Genomic DNA, 17,998 nt, shown 5'->3' with positions numbered 1-17,998 from the left:
TTGCTGGTCCCTTACACCAGCATCCCAGAGCTTTTGTGAAGATGATAAATAATCTAGACACTCACTAATATGTGATCTGAATATGCCAATTCCTTAATCAGGCAAAACTTCACATACTTTACGAGTAGAAGATCTCCTTCTACATGTCTCCTTCAACAACTCACAAGGACCACCTCCAGTACGGTGGTTATACTTCGACTCTCTACTGATTGAGATTAAATAGGACAAAAAGATATAACACGTTACATACTCACAAAAGCATCCGTGCCCAGTTTATACTTTATCTGTATCATATCAGTCTACAGAAAACACATGGCATGCCTATGGAGTCTCAGGTTCCACGTGCAGTGATTCCAATTCTTCCTGGAAGTCTGATACCCACAGGCCAAGAACTATTAATACAGGATGCACATACCTGCAGAGCTGCTGCATGCTCTGTACAACTAAAGCAAAAATATGCTGTGACAGCAGTAAAATTAAACTTCTCTCAGAAATTCTGTGGTTTGAAACGCCATGGTCCACCTTCAAGATCCCAAGCCTTAACCAGGGTGTGCTAGGCCCACTGGGGATGGCAATGCTTCATCTCTCACCATGGGATGCAAATAATGCAAGCCTCCTTGATTAATGGACATGACCAGCTTTAAAAAAAAATTGAATATGGTAAATTATTAGGAGGTCACAGTGATGTTAACCTGACATGAACTCAGCATGTCAACTTGGTTTCAATTTGGCTCATATTATCAGTGTTTCTAGGCAGCCTAATTTGGTTTAGATGTTTATTTTTAATTTGGTTCTGTAAAGCACTGGGGGATGAACATATTTCCCAAAAGGAAACAAATAAAGTTAATTCCAAGGGACTTTACACTTAGCAGCAAAGCATTCTCCAGAACAGGAGAGATGATAAAGGAAGCTGAAAATTTGTGTTCCATTTGCTTTGCTACCCTGTTAAAAAAAAAAAAAAAAAAAAAAAAAAAACTCTCTGTGAAATATGCTTCAGGTTCTTTGCTCTGGGAGGTCTGGTTCCTGTTTGTCTCTCTCTTACTCTCTTACATTTCCCAGTGTGCTCTGCCTTCCTCATATACTCTTGCTACTCTGTTCTTCTTTCACCCCCTTATGTATACACTGTTCCCTCCTACCTCAGGACCTTTGCACATACTCTTCATTTTATTTGGAATGTACTTTCTTCTCCTTTTCACTCTGTTAGTACCTACCTCTCCCTGAGACTCAACTCAAAAGCATTCATTCTCTAGGAAATTTTCTCCAATGTCCCTGTTGTCACAAAAAAAAAAAAAAATTGTGTGTGTGTGTCTGCAGGGCTTGGGGGTGAAAAAGCAAGGGAAAAGATATAACTTCTCCTGGTATCCATGTCTCTTACCCTCTTTGCACTTTTCACAGTTTCTATTTTACAATCATTTGTGTAGTTATACTATTTATATGTGTCCCCCACTAAATTCCAAGTTCTATAAGGACACAAACCAGGTCTCTATTTGTTCAGTATTTTTTCCCCAACATGTGAGACACTGTCCAGAACATAGAACAGCCTCAAGAAGGGGCATGGCCTCATTTGTTGAATGAATGAAACATGTGTTATTTGCTCTATGCTGAAAATCATAATCAATAGAGGGAAACGGAAGAAGTGGTACTGAGCGCTCCTGACATTGCTGGGGGCGACGTGGTATGAGGCAGGTGGGGTTGAAAGCCAGGCCACGACTCGGGTATTTCCCAGCAATGCCAACTCTAGCAAATACATTTAACCTCTCTGAGCTTTGGCTTTCCCTCCTGCAAATTGTAATAATAATGTCTACTTCAAAATATTGTTGTGAAGGTTGATTAAGATGTATATAAGATAAAAAGTGATTGGTTTCTCTCAATTGTATTATTTTCTTACATTTTGCTTTGCAAAGACAAAAGTGCGAAATTCGGCTGTGCAATATCATGTCCCCAAAGGGACCAATCTAGCTGGTCAGCCTCTGGGGAACCCCCAATTCACGTTCTACTTCTTTCGGCAGAATAGACAGATTTTCAATACGGGAGGACACAGAATGAGACTTCTTAAGACAGAAGCTTCAGGAGTTAGAGACCACGTGCAGACCACTCCCTGAATTTAAAGACACTTTGAAACTGGGAGCCCTTTGTACGGAGGGACTACGGAGGGACTTCAACAGCATGTCTTCAAGTACCTCCTGGTTTCTCTCTTTCCAAATTCATGTGTCATTTTGGAAAAAGCTTCAAAATAGCTTTGGAAACAACTTTAAAATAGCATCAGCGATTCCATTTATTTTAAGTACACACACAGGCTAATCTAAGCTGTCGGAAGTGGGGGCAGTGGTGACTCTTGGGGGAGGGGCCATGACCAGAAGGGAGAATAAAGGGCACTGGAAGGTTCTGTTTACTGATCTGAGCGTTGGTTACCCAGGTGTGTTCCCCTTGTGAAAACTCATAGCGCTGTTCTCACAAGACGTGCACATTTTTCCATACATGCTATGTTTCATTTAGGCTCTGTGGAAACTGTTGAGACTTGAAATTGCCCTGTACCTCTGCTATGATGGCTGTCATTTAAATAGTAGGGTCTGGAAGTCAGTTTGTGATATTCTCTCCCTCCATCCCTCCTTCGCCCTCCCTCTCCGACCCCCACACCCCTGCAGAAGCATGCACACATACGTATGTGCACACACAGACGTCTTGGTCACTCACCTTGAGGACCCATTTGCCACCTAGATCCACAACAGACCCTACCTGTTTCTAGTTCTAACTCACCAAGACCCAGACTCTAGAATATTGTCCTGTCCTTAGTAAAAGGGATTTATTATAAAAGTTTAAGTAACTTAGTATCTCAGACCTTTAGCATCCCCTCCTGCCCCACCTAGCCCACACATACCTATCCACACCATACATACATATCCACCTTCATCCACACCGAGCAGCCAACAGATAGTTCCAAAATGTCAAGTCACCCCTCATTACAGAGGAAATGTCAGCGTCTCCCCAGATTCATATGCTGAAGCCCTGACTTCCAGTGTGATGCTGTTTAGAGGTAGGGCCTTTGGGAGGCAATGAGATTTAGATGAGGTCATGAAGGTGGAGCCCCCATGATGAGGCTGGTGTCCTTATAAAAGGAAAAGAGACCAGGGCTCTCCCCTAACACCAGCATGAGGGCATAGGAGGAGGGCAGCCATCCGTAAGCAAGTCAGAGGGGCCTCACCAGAACCCAACCACGTTTACCTGACCAGGGATTTTTAGCCTCCAGAACCATGAGAAATAACTTTCCACTCCTGTAGAACCATTCTCAGTACCAAAAACCATCCTCTTTCCTAAACTTTCACATGTCTTTCCATTTTGCCTTAGAATAAAATTCAAATCCCTTGTCATGTCCTACAGACTCCATGAGGTCTGGCTCCTGCCCCCTTCTTCAGCCTCATCTTGGAACACAGACCTGTGTCACGGTCCTCCTCCTACCTCTCTCTCCTGTCAGTTCCTCACTGGGCCTTGTCCTTTCCTCCACCTGGGCCTCGTCATTTCCTCGGCCTGGACCTCACAACTTCACACACATGGCCATGTTCTATCCTTCCAGTCACAACACAGAAGGTTCTGCTCCTGCTTGACCTTCCTTGGCCACCCAATGGTCCCTCTCATTATCCAGCATTACTTCCTTAACAGCACTCACCTCTGTCTGATATTTTTCTTCCCCTTTTTTTCCCAGCTTTATTGGGGGGTATGATTAACAAATAGAAGCTGTCTACATTTCAGGTACACAATTAGATGTTTGATACATCTGGTATTTCCCAAATTATTGACATATTTACTTTTCTATCTTATGCTCTCTCTTGCTATAATGTGGGGGTCCATGAAGTCCAGAATCTTGCTTTTCTGATTGCCTTTCCCCACCCTTCTGGTCTAGTAACATGCCTGGCACATCTGGTCCACAGCTGAAATGTATGGAACGAGAGAAGGACTGAATAAACATCAAATCCTGTTTTACTCTTGCCTCTGTTTTTTATCTGTGATCAAGTCCCCACCCTGTACCCAGCTTCTTATCTGACACTGCCATGTCTGGGTCTCTGCCCTAAAAATCCTGCCCCCTCTTCTATTCTCCCAAACTGGTCCTCGTCTCACTCCTGCCAGGCCCCGCCCAGGAGGCCCTCCCATCTGCTGCCAGTTCCCCAGGGAGCTAATCCCACTCACCCCCCCCTCTTCCTGTGCTCTACCCCACCCACCTCAGCCCTGCCTCTTCCCCACGCCCACCACCTGCCCGTGCTTCCACATGCCACCTGCTTCGTATCTCCACCCCAGGGGCCCCACCCATCGTCCTGCGTGCTCCCCACAGCCTGGCACTGGCAGGTGGGGCCCGCAGTTTGGCCTGCTGAGTCCTGACCCAGCAACCCAAAGGACTCAAAACTCCAAGTTGACCAGTACCATCTGCTAAATGTCACCCACTTCACCTAGCTTCCTCTTGCCCCACTGTCCCTGCTTTCATGGAGGCTCCATCATTTCTCCTAAACTCTGGCAATAGCCTCTTTACAGGACTCACTTCTCCTGTTCCCCAGTTTCTCAACTAATCTTTGAATTACTTTCAAAATTAGAAAAATAATCTATGAAAGCATTTATTGAGCATATATTTTGTATGATGTCTATTGCTAGGCACTAGAAAGGGTGCAAGGAGGGTACAAGATATGACCCTTGCCATTCTGGGCTTCACAGTCTAATAGGGGTGGATTAAACCAGCCTTAAGGAGCTGGTTGCAAGGAAAAGATGGCAAGCAGCATAAGAAGGGAAGTAAGCTAGACCTGCAAACATGAGAAAACAGGGGTTGGAAAGGGGTAGCAGGGACGAAAAGAAGAAGAGCAGATTGTGAGTTCCAGCATGGCGAAGACCAGGGCTTCCCATTGCTTCCCTCCAAGTAGGTGCTCAGTTAATGCATGGAAATGAATGAGTAACTCTAGTACAAACCCTTTTATTTTATGCATTAAAAGAGTCCTGAGGTCCCCAGAGTTAAATTACTTGTTAAAAAGTCATAAAACTGATTAATATATGACCAAAGCCCAAATCTACCTCCCAGTCAGGGCTCTGTCATCTGCACAGCACAGCTGACCTCAGCGCCTTCTTCTCTGAGCTGAGGCCAATTTATTTTTCATCTCAATGTCATCTTCATATCCCTTTAAACATCTTCTGCAATAGAAGAACAGTTTGGATCATCCTTGGCACTAAAAATAAACTTTTCCCATGTTCAAAAAGTTGATTATAAAAACACAGGGTATCATGCTGTCATTTAGCACGTGGCTTTGGTATGTGAGTATTAAATATAAAATAAATTCAACTGGATGTGGTGCCACTTTGCTAGAAAGAACTTACACACTTTGGGGATCCCTGGGTGGCTCAGCGGTTTAGCTCAGGGCGCGATCCTGGAGTCTGGGGATCGAGTCCCACATCGGGCTCCCGGCATGGAGCCTACTTCTCCTTCCTCCTGTGTCTCTGCCTCTCCCTCTCTCTATGTCTATCATAAATAAATAAATAAATAAATAAATAAATAAATAAATACATACATACATACATACATAAATAAATAATAAAAAAAAAAGAACTTACACACTTTAATGTCCCCCCACCCCCATACCAACTTCTCTCCTTTTGACAGGGTGTTTTTCCAGAAGGGGCCTACATCACTGTAATATACTACTTAATCTGCATATCATGAGCTTTCAAAGCACACCTACTAACATACCTGTGTGTTGTTTATTTTTATTGTGGTAAAATATACTTGACATAAAACTTACCATTTTAGCCATTTGTAAGTGCACAGTTCAGCGGCATTAAATGCATTGACAAAATTGTGCAATCATCACCACTGTCCATCTCCAGAACTTTTTCATCTTCTCAAGTAGAAACTCTGAACCCATTAAGCAGTAACTCCCCCACCTCCCATAGCCTCCAGGTAACCCACCATTCCACCTTCTGTTTCTTGAGGAGTTTGACCATTCCTGGGACCTCAGATAGGTAAAATCATACAATATTCATCCTTCCGTACCTGGCTTATTTCACTTAGCACAATGTCCCCAAGCTTCATCTATGTTGTAGCAGGTGTCAGCATTTCCTTCCTTTTGAAGGCTGAATAATATCCCCTTATTTATACATATACATCACATTTTGTTTATCCTTTTATCTGTTAATAGTTAATTTGTTTCCGTCTTTTGGCTATTGAGAATAAAGTTGCTATAAACATTGGTGTACAGGCATCTATTTGAGTCCCTGCTTTCAGTTCCTTTGGGTATATACCCAGAAGTGGAATTGCTGGATCATATGGGAATTCTATGTTTAACTTTTTGAGGAACCTCCATGTTACTTTGCACAGCAGCTGCACCATTTTACATTCCCCCACCAAGGCATAAGGGGTCCACTTTATCCACATCCTCATCAACATTGGTCATCTTCCTTTTTTTTTTTTTTTTAATAATTACCATCCTAGTGGGTATGAAGTAGTATCTCATTAGTTTTGATTGCCTGAGTGTTTCTGTGTGTGTGTGTGTGTGTGTGTGTGTGTGTGTGTGTCGTATGTGCATACAAAGATAGAGATAGCTAAAGATAGAGATAGGAAGAGAGCAGCTGACTCTCTTGAGGCTGGAAAAGACCTCTGTTATTAGATCTGGAGCCCCATCCTCTCAGTAAGGCCAGGACAACAGTCCCCAGAGAAAGGACATAGCTTTTGATCTTGACCCAGGGGCCGTGAGCAAGTCCACAGAGCTTCCAGAAGCATGTTAGGCTGAGAAGCTGGCATCTTTCCATGCCTTTTCAAAACTCACTTCCTGAAGATTGTTCAGAACCTTGGGGTGAGAAGGAGAAGGGAAGAGGAGACAGAGGATTAGGAAGCATGTCAGAACCCAACATGGCCACGCAGAGGGTCATGCAGGCCCATGAGTATCTTCATTAGGGGAAGGGACTGGGCTTCTCAGTTGCCAAAGCTAATCATACAACAGCCAGGGTCCAGCTTGGACTCAGAGACAGAATCAAATACTAACAGGGAAAAATTCAAAATCTGGATAAAGTTACTCTGGAGGTCAGAATCTCAGAGATTAGGATCTAGAGGGAAGAAGGGGCAAAGTAACAGGAAACAAGGTCAAAAAGCTAAAAAACCCAGTTTGCGCTTCTAAATTGAGATCAGTGACACAGGAAATGAAAGAAAAATTGAGGCAGGATGGTTCAAGTTCACTAAGACCTGTGATGTAGAGAGAAGCAGATCAGGACATGTTGATGGAATCCCCAACACCTCTGGCTAGGCCTGGTGGCGTGCCTTCTCTCCAGCTGACAGCCATTCCTACTCTTGCCCTGGAGGATAATAATACCCTCGAAGTCTTTCTGAGTTGCTCTTAGGCAAACCGTAACATTTATTTCCCATTTTTTCAGTGGAGTGAGCAAACAGATCAACCAAGGGTTCTACCTCTGTCCAAAATGAGTCTGCCCCCACTGCCAAACTAAAAGGAGAAAAAATTTTAGACTGCTTATAGGAGGCAATGGACCCTAGAGAGAAGTTAGTAGGGAATTTGGAGACATGGCATGGTATGTGAGATGCCCACCTCCTAATGTGCGCACCCTGTATAATCCCTTCTCCTTGAGGATGGGCGGGGTCTGGGAATATGAAGGGATCTCATCCTCACACAAAAGGGGGACAATCCTGGGTGGGCCTGACCTAATCAGAGGAGCACTTAAAAGCAGGAGTATTAGAGAGCCATTCTGCTAACCACGTTGTGAACTGCGGATAGAGGCCACATGACAAGGAACGGTGGTCATCCCCTGGAACCTGGCGGCCTTCCTCTGCCAAAAGCCAGCAAGAAAACCAACACCTCGGGCTTAAACCACAGGGTGGTGTATTCTGTTAAAGACCTATGAGCTTGGAGAAGGACCTGAGCCCCAGATGAGGGCCCAGCTCCTGCTGATACTTTGACTTCAGCTTCAGAGACCCTGGGTGGAAGATCCAGCTACCTAAAGGTAGGCTTCTGACCCATGGAAACTAAGTTTGTGGTAATCTGTTATGCAGAAAAGGAAAAAAAAAAAGCCCCCAGAAAACGAATGCACCTTGCCAACTGGGATGAGAGACACAAGCAGCAGGTAAACCTGAATCTTGAGCTTCTTTGATTTGCTCTTTGTGATGTAGAACAATAGATCAATCCCCACTTCATAGATCCGTAGATCCACGTGAGACCTTAGAGAGCATCTCATCCACCCCTCGGAGAGGTTTAAGTGGCGCGCTCAAGGCCACGCTGCTAATGAGTGGCAAACACAGTGGTCAAACTTAAACATGCCCATATTTGGAAGGAGTTCTGCGGCAAAATGGGTCAAGGATGTAGAGACTTAGAAACTGCAGGAGTCCTAAATATCATCCTCTTGAAGCTCCTCTGTTTCAGGCAGGAAGAAACTGAGGCATAGGCGATGAGGGGATCTGCAGCGTCCCCTCCAGGTAACAAACCCAGGTCAAAGCACCAGGTGCGGCTGCATAACCACCCCATGCACGCAACTGCCCTTCCAAACAGAGATCAGTGTGTGCCTCACCGTTGATCCCCAAATAAATAAGCAGCAAGTAAGATGCAGAAGAGATACACCGGCTCCTCGACAGCCAACCGGGTTGTTTCCAGCTCACGTGGGACAGAGTTACAGGGCCACCAAAATGGCCAGGGCTTTATCCTTTGCAGGAAGGCTCAGCTGCATCGAAGGACAAAGTGGGGAGGGCTGGGAGGTGCAGGGAGGAGCAGGCTTGTGAGGCTTTTTTTTTTTTTTCTTTCTAGAAGCTTAGAAACAAAAGAAAATATTGCAGCTTTGCTAGTCAAGGACCTTTTGTGGAGGTTGATAGGCGTCGGTCAGATTTGGGGTGTGTGTGTGTGCATGTGTGTGTGTGTGTGACCGAATAGCTTGTCAGAGCCTCATTTTCCACGATGCAAGTCTCCCCGAACTGATAACACTCTAAATAACAGGTGAGTGACTCCTGGCAGGAAGGAGATTGTCTGACCTCATTGTTTGCCTTTTCCCCCCTCTTTGTTCTTCACAAATAAAGGTTTTTTAATAAACTGAAAGGTCCTCCGCTCTTGCCTGATGATAAAATGAAAGGAACCAGTGAGGTATGGTACAACGTGGCAGCAAAAAAGGAGAAGCTCATCAGAAAATAACAAAGGTGCAAGGTAAAGATAAGGCAGCTGTCAGAGATTAATCCTGCCCGCCTGATTGTTTTCTTTAATACCAAAGCCTGCAATAGCAAGCGATAAGTTTGCTGAGTAATTTGGTTTTTGGTGAGGAAATAAAATTCAGGTAGGCCCCATAATTGATTTCCCTTTCTTTAGTTTTCTAAACATTAAACAACAACAACCACCACAGAAAAGCCCTGCTCCGGCGACTCTCGCTTCTCCCCGGCGGCACTGCCCCCGCTGCCCTCTCGACCCAGCCCACCTTCTCCATCAGCCTTGAGCTTCTAGAAGGCGGGTAGGAGTGAGCAAGGAGAGGTCCCCCCTCTCGTGGCCACCTTCGACCTTCAGTGCCGTTTCTATCCAATCCCGGAATCCAGGTGTGTTATGGACTGAATGGTGCCCTTTCCCCCACAATTTTGGAATCCTTACCCCCAGTCCCTTGGAATATGACCTTATTTGGAAATAGGATCTTTGCAGGGGTAGGTATCAAGTTAAAACGAGGTGGGTTCTGGTCTACTAGGACTGGTGTCCCAGACACGTGTGCACGGGGCAGGGAAGAGAGGGGTCGTGGGGACATCCGGGCACACCCCAAGACAGAAGGGCCAGATTGCCAAGAAACCACCAGAAGCTGGGAGAGAGGCACGGGACAGGTTCTCCCTCGGAATCTCCAGGAGGAACCAACTCTGCCAAAGCCTTGATCTTGGACTCCAGCCTCCTGAACTGCGGGACAATACATTTGAGGCAAAATGCTGAATCTCTGACTCCCCATCTCCTGAATTTGCGAGATCCTCGTGAGCGCTTATAGACCAGCGCTCTCCAAATTTGAGTGTGCGTAGGAATGAATCACCTGGAATCTTGGTAACAGGCCCACTGACTCAGTCTAGGGTGGAGCTGCAGAGGCTACAGTCCTCACTAGCACCCAGGGGAGGCAGAAGCGGCTGGTGTCTGGGCCACACCCGAGGAGCACCTTAGATCATTGCAGAGCGGAGGTGTCAGTAAGGAGGCTTGGGAGAGCGGGACCCTGTGGTTGCCCAGAAGCAAAGCTGAATGGGGCTGCACAACTCAGCCAATTCAGAGGTCTTTAGGCTGCAAAAATCTTCAGCAGGGTCAGAGGGAAAAAACACAACAGGCAACATCTGTAGGGGTGAAGCTGGGGAGCTCTCAAATGAGAAAGTGTGGCGTGTGCACGCGCACCCAGATGCACACTCACAGCAGCAGAAGCCTTATTTATTGTGACAAAATGAACAGCCCCCAGGTTGCTCATCCAGCAGCTAATTTCTCATCTTATCTATTATGTGAATGAGATGGGAAAACAGTTTCCTGTTTCTCAGATATCACTGACATGAAAGATACTGAACGAATTCCCTGGAAAGCTGTGCAGTCGCCTCCATCCGCAGGCTCACTGGTTTTAATAGGAGGCACTGATGTAGCCAGGGCTGCTCCCAGATGGAGAAACGAGGACCGAAGCTTCTTTGCAGATGCCCCATGTTGAAACCACCTTGGAAGATGGCTGAGAGGATGGTAGGTGTTTTTTGGTGGTAATGCTCCACGGCAGATACTTCTTGAGGCCAAATGATTGGCCTGGGAGTGGTTTGAGACCGAGGTCCTACATGGCCCACCTCCAAGCTGGCTGTGTGATGGGGTGAAGGATCCTCATCAGGAAGGAGGGCCAGCTAGCAGCCGCCACTTCCTCCTCCACCCTGCCCTCCCACCCGTTCAACAAGCCCAAACAGCTCCCCATACACTCTTCCCAAGGCCCCAGTGATCACAAAACTCCTCCAAGAAGGATGATGCCTCTGCTCTGGTCCAACTTAGCATGCCTTGGGCAATCGTACCTCTTCACGAGCATTTGGTTCAGTTCTCTCTTATTAATGATGAAGAGACTGAGGTCCAGAGTGGTAGAGAGATTTGCCCAAGGACATCTAGCAGGTAAGTGGCTGAGCCTTTGGGGTCCACGCAGTGGTCAAGGTCTGCCACAAAGGCAAGTCAGAGATAGAGAACAGCATCACGGGGGGTGAGAGGGTTGTCTAAAGAAGAGAGGACAGCCAGAAAAATCCTCCTGACTCAAGAGGCTCCAGGTTTTGACCCAGAAACATAACCTATCTGAGAACAGATGACGATGTGGAGAGAGAGCAGGCAATCCCACAGGAAAGACTCCCGGCTTGGGCTGCTCACTGCAATCATCTGAGTGGGTTTTTTTTGAAAGCTGATGCCCGGGCTCCACCCAGATAAAATTCATCTCAATTTGTCAGGCCTCATGGCTGGTGAACCTGTGAGAAAGACAGACTCTCAGGCCCCACCCAGTCCAACTGAATCAGAATCTGGGTGATCCCCAGGTGTGCTAAATTTTGAGAAGCGCTACATGGGCCTCATACTTAAACTACAAGATGCCCAGGTGTGAAATTGTGATTTATAATAAGAAATGTCTTTGGTCTCCCTCCCCAGTTCTGGCAGAGAGCCCCTAAAATCTTTGGAATTTCCTAGGCGATCAGAGTGATAAAGTTGTCTTTTGTTATGTTAGTGAGGCAACTTCAATATCGCATCTAAGGATGGGAGCTCCTTGCCAGGGGCCCCAGGTGCATAAGTAGAGGGCTGGAACTCTCAGGGGAGGCTAGAGGGGCTTGATAAATGGATCAACCATGACCAAGTAGTGAAGCCACCATAAAACCCCAAAAGAACGGGGTTCAGAGAGCTAGAACTAATATCTGATGACTCGATGTTCATTTCGAACCAGGGTAAGAACAGAGAAATAGCTCGGAAGTCCCAGCATATACCAGGTAAAGGTCATGAAGCAGCTGCTAGAATCAAAACCAGGTTCTACTAGTTTCTGCAGCAGCTGTAGGACACTGGGCAAATTATTTACCCTGTAAGCCTCAGTTTGCTTATCTGTAAAATGGAGAGAACTCGTGGAGTCCTGGCAACCCGTCAGGAGAGCTAAATGCGTAATAAAGCTCTTGACAGAGTTTCTGGTACGGATGCTGAAAAACAGTAGTTTTCTCATTGGTGATTCAATGAGTGATTCAATTTCAACCCCATGGTCTTTCTGGGGAAGATTTTGAGCAGAAAACAGACAAGATGTGAACAATAACCCGTTCGCAGAGTATAAACACTAATGTCGCGGTTTATAAATAACTCTGGTGGCTGTGGAGGACTATTTGTCTCCTCAGGGCAAGCCTCCCTTAATCCACCACGCTGGCTTGCTACAAATGTAAAAAGAAGAACAATGACAAGGAATATTACAAGAAAACATAGGGAGGCATGAAAATCAAAAAGGCCTTAAGTGATAGGAAAAAGGAAGAGGAACTAGGTTAATATTATGCAGAAGACCCTCTAGATAAATACCAGAGTGAAAAGACAGCTAATTGAAGAATGAGAGAGTTTTCTTAACCAGTGCTAGCTGAGTAAAAATATAATTATCTTTGATTCATGAAGATTGCTACAATATGACTCATTTACCAAAACAGTTACTAGCAGAATTACATTTGTTACTGCAGGGAGGCCACGTGGGAGCTAGGGCTGTAGTAAACACCAAATCTGTTTGTACTTTCACTGAGGCACCTTGAAAGAGACTTTTGTTTCTCCTGAGCAGTTTTCTGTGCTGCTGCTGGGGCTCTCAGGTGATTATCAGGAACGCAGGGGCCTTCCGGGGAGGTGGGAAATGCTAATGCCACTGCTCCCAGCTGGGTCCTGGGAGGACTGGGTCTGCTTTCCTGGCCCGGGCAAGGCCCTGTCTGCATCTCCAGCTTCTTGCCTTCTGCAAGTGAAGTCACAGCTTCTCAGCAGCTGTGCCCTTGGCTTTCATGCATATCCAGTTGATGTCTCTCTCCTCAGAGATTACACACAAACCTAGAAACTGGGAGACACTCCTTTTTGTTTATTAGTTGTCTGAGTGCTCTAAGAAGAAGAAAACTAGCCTCTGCTGTTCAGATGTTAACCGTGGTGGGCTGGGTGCTCATCTGTGTAGCCCAGAGCCATTTAAAGATCGAAGCCCTCAACAATCAGTGCGTAGATGATGACTGCCAGGTCAATGCCCTCCAACAGGTGGGAACATGCTGGGCAGAGGGAATCTCAAAGGTACAGGGGGTCTTAGAGGTGTTCTGGCCCCACCTCCCAAGGCTGGGGGTGGTTCCAGGGGAGTGATGAGTGTGTAAGTGATGAGGAGACCCGTACGATTTATAAAAATAGAATGAATGGCACAGGAAGAAATAAAAAGTTGCATTTCTGACACAGTACAAGAGCGCTGCAGGGAGAATGGTCCAGAAAAAGGCAGCGGCAAACAGTTCTGCATGTACAAGAGTAATGAAAATAAATACAGCTTACAAGCCTAATGACGACCATTTCAGAGCAGGTTGGGACCCTAACTGATACAAATGAGGATCATTATCATCCCTGAGCTCTCCTGTGCAGTGTAGGACAAGAACAGAGCAAATAGAAGGAAATGACCAGGGCTATCGTGGTAGAATGATAACCCCACACCAGACCTGGGTCTCTTAATAAGAAAAGCCATTTTCATCTCCAATCCCAAAGCCACATGAGGCCCCAAAGACCATCAGTATAAATGCTGCTTAGCTTGTCCTCATCCTAGGGTAATTAATGTTTTAAGAACCACCCACATCTCTTTGCTTCCAATATGCATGAGTACGGAAGTATTTCCTTTCGGCCTAGGAGCTGAAGATGATTCCACAGATGATTCTCTCTTCGGCTGAGACTGACCCAGGTGCTAGGCAACACCTTAAGTACTTTAAATACATTATTTCACTAATTCCAAAGCACAGGCCTAAGAGGCAGGTGTTACCAATATCCCCATTTTATAGAAAAGGCTATATGAGGCTCAGAGAGGTCGAGTAACTTGCCTAAGGCCAAACAGTAAGTGACAAGTCAGAGATTAAATCAGCTCTGATAGGCTGTTTTTAGGGTCAGCCTCTGTGAGGAGGTGACAAAGACTTAAAGCAGCAGCTATGTCAGAGCAGACAGGAAGGGAAGAATCATTCTATGCAGAGAGAGGACCTATGCAAAGACCCAGGAGTAGAAAGGAGTTTGGAAGGTATGAGGACCATTCAGGCGGCTATCACTGAATATCAACCCACTCTAAAACTGGGGCTTAAGACAACAGCACTCGTGCACTTGCTCCGAGTTTTTCAGTTTGGGCAGGGCTCATAGGGACAACTTATTACTGTGCCATGTACTGTCAGTCATGACAACACAACTGGAGCTGCAGCATCCACTTGTTTTAAATTATTTTTTAATTAAATTCAATTTAGCTAACATATAGTGCATTATTAGTTTCAAAGGTAGAATTTAATGATTCATCAGTTTGCATACTACACCCAGTGCTCATCACTCACTTGCACTGCTTAAGGCCCATCACCCAATTACCCCATCCCCCCTATTCCCCTCTAGCAACCCTCAGATTGTTCCCCAGAGTTAAGAGTCTCTTATGGTTTCCCTCTCTCTTTTGTTTCTTTTTTTTTTTTTTAAGATTATTTATTTATTTATTTATTTGAGACAGAGGCAGAGACACAGGCAGAGGGAGAAGAAGTCTCCCCATGGGGAGCTCCATGCGGGACTCAATCCCAGGACCCTGGGATCACAACCTGAGCTGAAAGCAGATGCTCAACCACTGAGCCACCCAAGTGCCCCTGTTTTTATCTTATTTTTCCTTCCCTTCCCCTGTGTTCATCTGTTTTGTTTCTTAAATTCCACATATGAGTGAAATCATATGGTATTGGTCTTTCCCTGACTGGCTTATTTTGCTTAGCATAGTGCCCTCCAGTTCCAACCATGTCATTGCAAATGGCAAGATTTCATTCTTTTTAATGTCTGCATAATTTTCCATTGTATATCTCTACCACATCTTCTTTATCCAATCATTTGTGGGTGGACATCTGGGCTCTTTCCATATTTGGGCTATTGTAGACATGGCTGCTATAAACATTAGGGTGCATGTGTCCCTTCAAATCACTATTTCTGTATCCCTCAAATAACTAGTAGTGGAGCATCCACTTCTAATGTTGCTTACTCTTGTGGCAAGAAAGTTGGTGCTGGGGGCCTTGCTTCTCCTTCACCCGGCCTCTTCACATGGCTGCTTGAGCCTCCTTCTGCGTGGCAGCTGAATTCCCAGAGGGAAAAGATAGAAGCTGCCAATTCTTTCAAAGGCAGGGCTTGCAACTGGTAAAGTGTTATTTCTACCATGTTCTACTGGTCACCTCAGTCACAAGCCCAGCCCCGATTCAGTGGGAGGAATGACACAGTGAAGGGGAGCATAGTTGACTAGGGGTGGAGGAGCAGGGAAGGGGTGGGTCCTGGAACATGACAATGAGGGAGAGATTTTGCAAGGCTTTATTGGCCATGTGAAGGAGTCTTGATCTCACTGTAAGTTTAGTAAGAAACCTTGCTTCCTTCTGGGCCCTTGCTATTATCTCAACTTTAGTAGAAGACTAACGAAGTAAGTACTCAAGGGATTTCAATTTAAGGCCATAGAGCAAATCTGTATGCACATAAGATGCATTTAGTTCAGGCATTAATGAATATCAGGCATTGGTACACTGTCATCCTCACATACTAGCTCCCCTCAAATTTTACCTGTTGCTGAGTGACCCAGATGACACATCAGGTTTCCAGGATGCAGAAACAATGTCAGTATGCCTCACCAGATACCATAGTAGGTCACACCACCTTCTCGTGGAGAAATGACTGCTGCACATTTTCTTGTCCACACACCACCTTTAAATATGTTATACTCCTGAAAACCAAATTCAGTGCCTCCAGTTTTGTCAGCCATCTGTATACAAGCATCCCTTTGAGGTCAGGAAGCTTGGCTGTGCCCATGCAATTTAACCCTCAGATCCAACATGACCCCTCAATGTCTCAGTATCTTCAGGGTTTGAGAAGTAGGTCCATTTGTTCCAGTTAGAGTCATTAGATGAGAGAGAAAGAGGAATTGTTGTTGTTTTTTTTTTAAGATTTTATTTATTCATGAGAGAGAGAGAGAGAGAGAGAGAGGCAGAGACATGCAGAGGGAGAAGCAGGCTCCATGCAGGCAGTCCAACGTGGGACTTGATCCTGGGTTTCCAGGATCATGCCCTAGGCTAAAGGCCATGCTAAACCACTGAGCCACCTGGGCTGCCGAGGAGTTGTTTTTCTTTGTTGATTGGGACCTGAACTTTTCTGAATACCAGGGGGTATAGATGTTAGGATACTATGGAGACCAGAATGATGCTACTCACCCAGTATTAAATATCTTTTGCACTGAGATAAGTTATACAGAGATAAATTAGATACCACCCAAGTTCTTGAGCTGCTAAGTACAGTGAAAGCAACTACCCATAAATAGAATTTTTCAATATAGTGTAGCAAATGTAGCAGCAGAGGCTTTCAAAGGATACAATGAGAGCAGAGAAGTGGGAGACCTACCTTAACTTTTTGGGAGTAATGAGGCTGGAGACACTTTCTGGAGAAGGTGATTTGGGCCTGAATTTAAAAGGAGGAATAGTGGTTAGGAAAAATTGTTGAGGCAGAAATAAAACTGAGAAAGAGCCTCACTAGTGTGAGACATCAGGCATATGTGTGTTTAGAGGAAAGGGATGCATGGCAAAGCAACAAAACTAAAAAACTTTAATGCAGATCATGGCAGGGAATGGAGAAGGTTGATCACAGAGGGTAGTGCATGCCATGTTAATGAACTTAGCATTTATTCTGTAAAGATCAGTGATTTCTTAGATCTGATTTTTGTTTTAGATAAATTATTCTGGCAGAAAAAGGAGGAAAGACAATATTGAGGCAAAAGTGAAGGAGGGGGAACCAATAGGAAGTACTAACTCAATTCAAAAGAGAAGGATTTATGGCAATGATGGGGAGAATGGAAAATATGATATAGATCTGAGAAACATTTATGAGGTTGAATGATCAGAATTTAGCAATAGATTTGATACAAGGGGAGACGGAGAAACTCCGGAGACTCCTGGACTTGAGAAAATAAAAAAAAAAAAAAATGAGAAGAATGCACAGGGAAGGAGTTGTGTCTAGACTAACACATTGAATCTGAGGCATCTGATGGTATTTCAAATTGGAGATGGCCAACATTCATTTGGGTGATGAGTTCAAGGTTGAAAGTAGATGTTGAAACTAGAAAAGTAGGGATGCGTGCTCTCCTCACATAGGATGGTTGAGACTCTCTAGACCCAGAAGACTAGTGACCATAGAATGGAATCCTGGAGCTCATCAAATTTTAAGGGAGTGGCCAAGAGGAGAAAAGGTCATAGAAGCAGCAGAAGAATCCTCACAATCCAGCATAATTAAACCCAAGGAATTCAAGTTTCAAAAAGGTAATTGGGATGATCAACAGAACAGAATATACCAGAAAAGTCTAGTGAAGCAAACAGTCGATGTAAAAGTGACCACTGGATATATGGCCTGATGGAATTAGAAAACAGATTTTAAAGGTTGAATAATAAGCATGAGATGAAGATGTTAAGATGAAACAGCATAGGATAGACTTGAAAGAAATTGGGCTGCGAAGGGGAAGAGAATACTAGTGAAATGGGAGTGGGGTAGTCAATTGAATTTTTTGCTTGTTTTTTGTTTGTTTCTTAAGGCTAGGAGAGACTTCCTCATTAATGAGATGAGGGAAATTAGCCACAGAAATGGGAGACATTTTATGATGCAAGATCCAGAAATGATATGAAAAGTTGGAAGCAGAGGGTAGGCTTAAAGAGCCTTCTGAAGAGCACCCTGTCCTCTGAGGCAGGAGAATAATGGGTTCAGATGTACTTCAGCCATGAAGCAGAGGAAGCTCCTACCTGGTGGCATCCCACCCCTCGCATTTTCTGAGCCCA

The 17,998-nt window shown here is 45.0% G+C and overlaps 1 protein-coding gene across 5 annotated transcripts in view; it reads right to left on the bottom strand.

The window, feature by feature from the left end:
* Window positions 1-17,998, bottom strand: part of LOC144306406 (uncharacterized) — a 148,945-nt gene that overhangs the window by 21,372 nt on the left and 109,575 nt on the right. The window contains exons 4-7 of one of the 5 annotated variants that reach the window (XR_013373506.1): window positions 16,578-16,634; window positions 15,747-15,887; window positions 5,350-5,491; window positions 5,050-5,166 (exon numbers count right to left, since the gene is read on the bottom strand). The gene's annotated coding sequence lies outside the window, so the exon portion shown is untranslated. Of the gene's footprint in view, window positions 1-4,937; window positions 5,167-5,349; window positions 5,492-15,746; window positions 15,888-16,573; window positions 16,635-17,998 lie in introns of those variants that run through there. The other 4 variants (XR_013373504.1, XR_013373507.1, XR_013373505.1 and 1 more) reach the window with 4 other exon arrangements.

The sequence above is a fragment of the Canis aureus genome, chromosome 37, assembly GCF_053574225.1.
Source record: "Canis aureus isolate CA01 chromosome 37, VMU_Caureus_v.1.0, whole genome shotgun sequence".
Classification (NCBI taxonomy): domain Eukaryota; kingdom Metazoa; phylum Chordata; class Mammalia; order Carnivora; family Canidae; genus Canis; species Canis aureus.
Note: the sequence above shows the minus strand (reverse complement) of the source record. Positions and strands in the feature narration are given on the sequence as shown.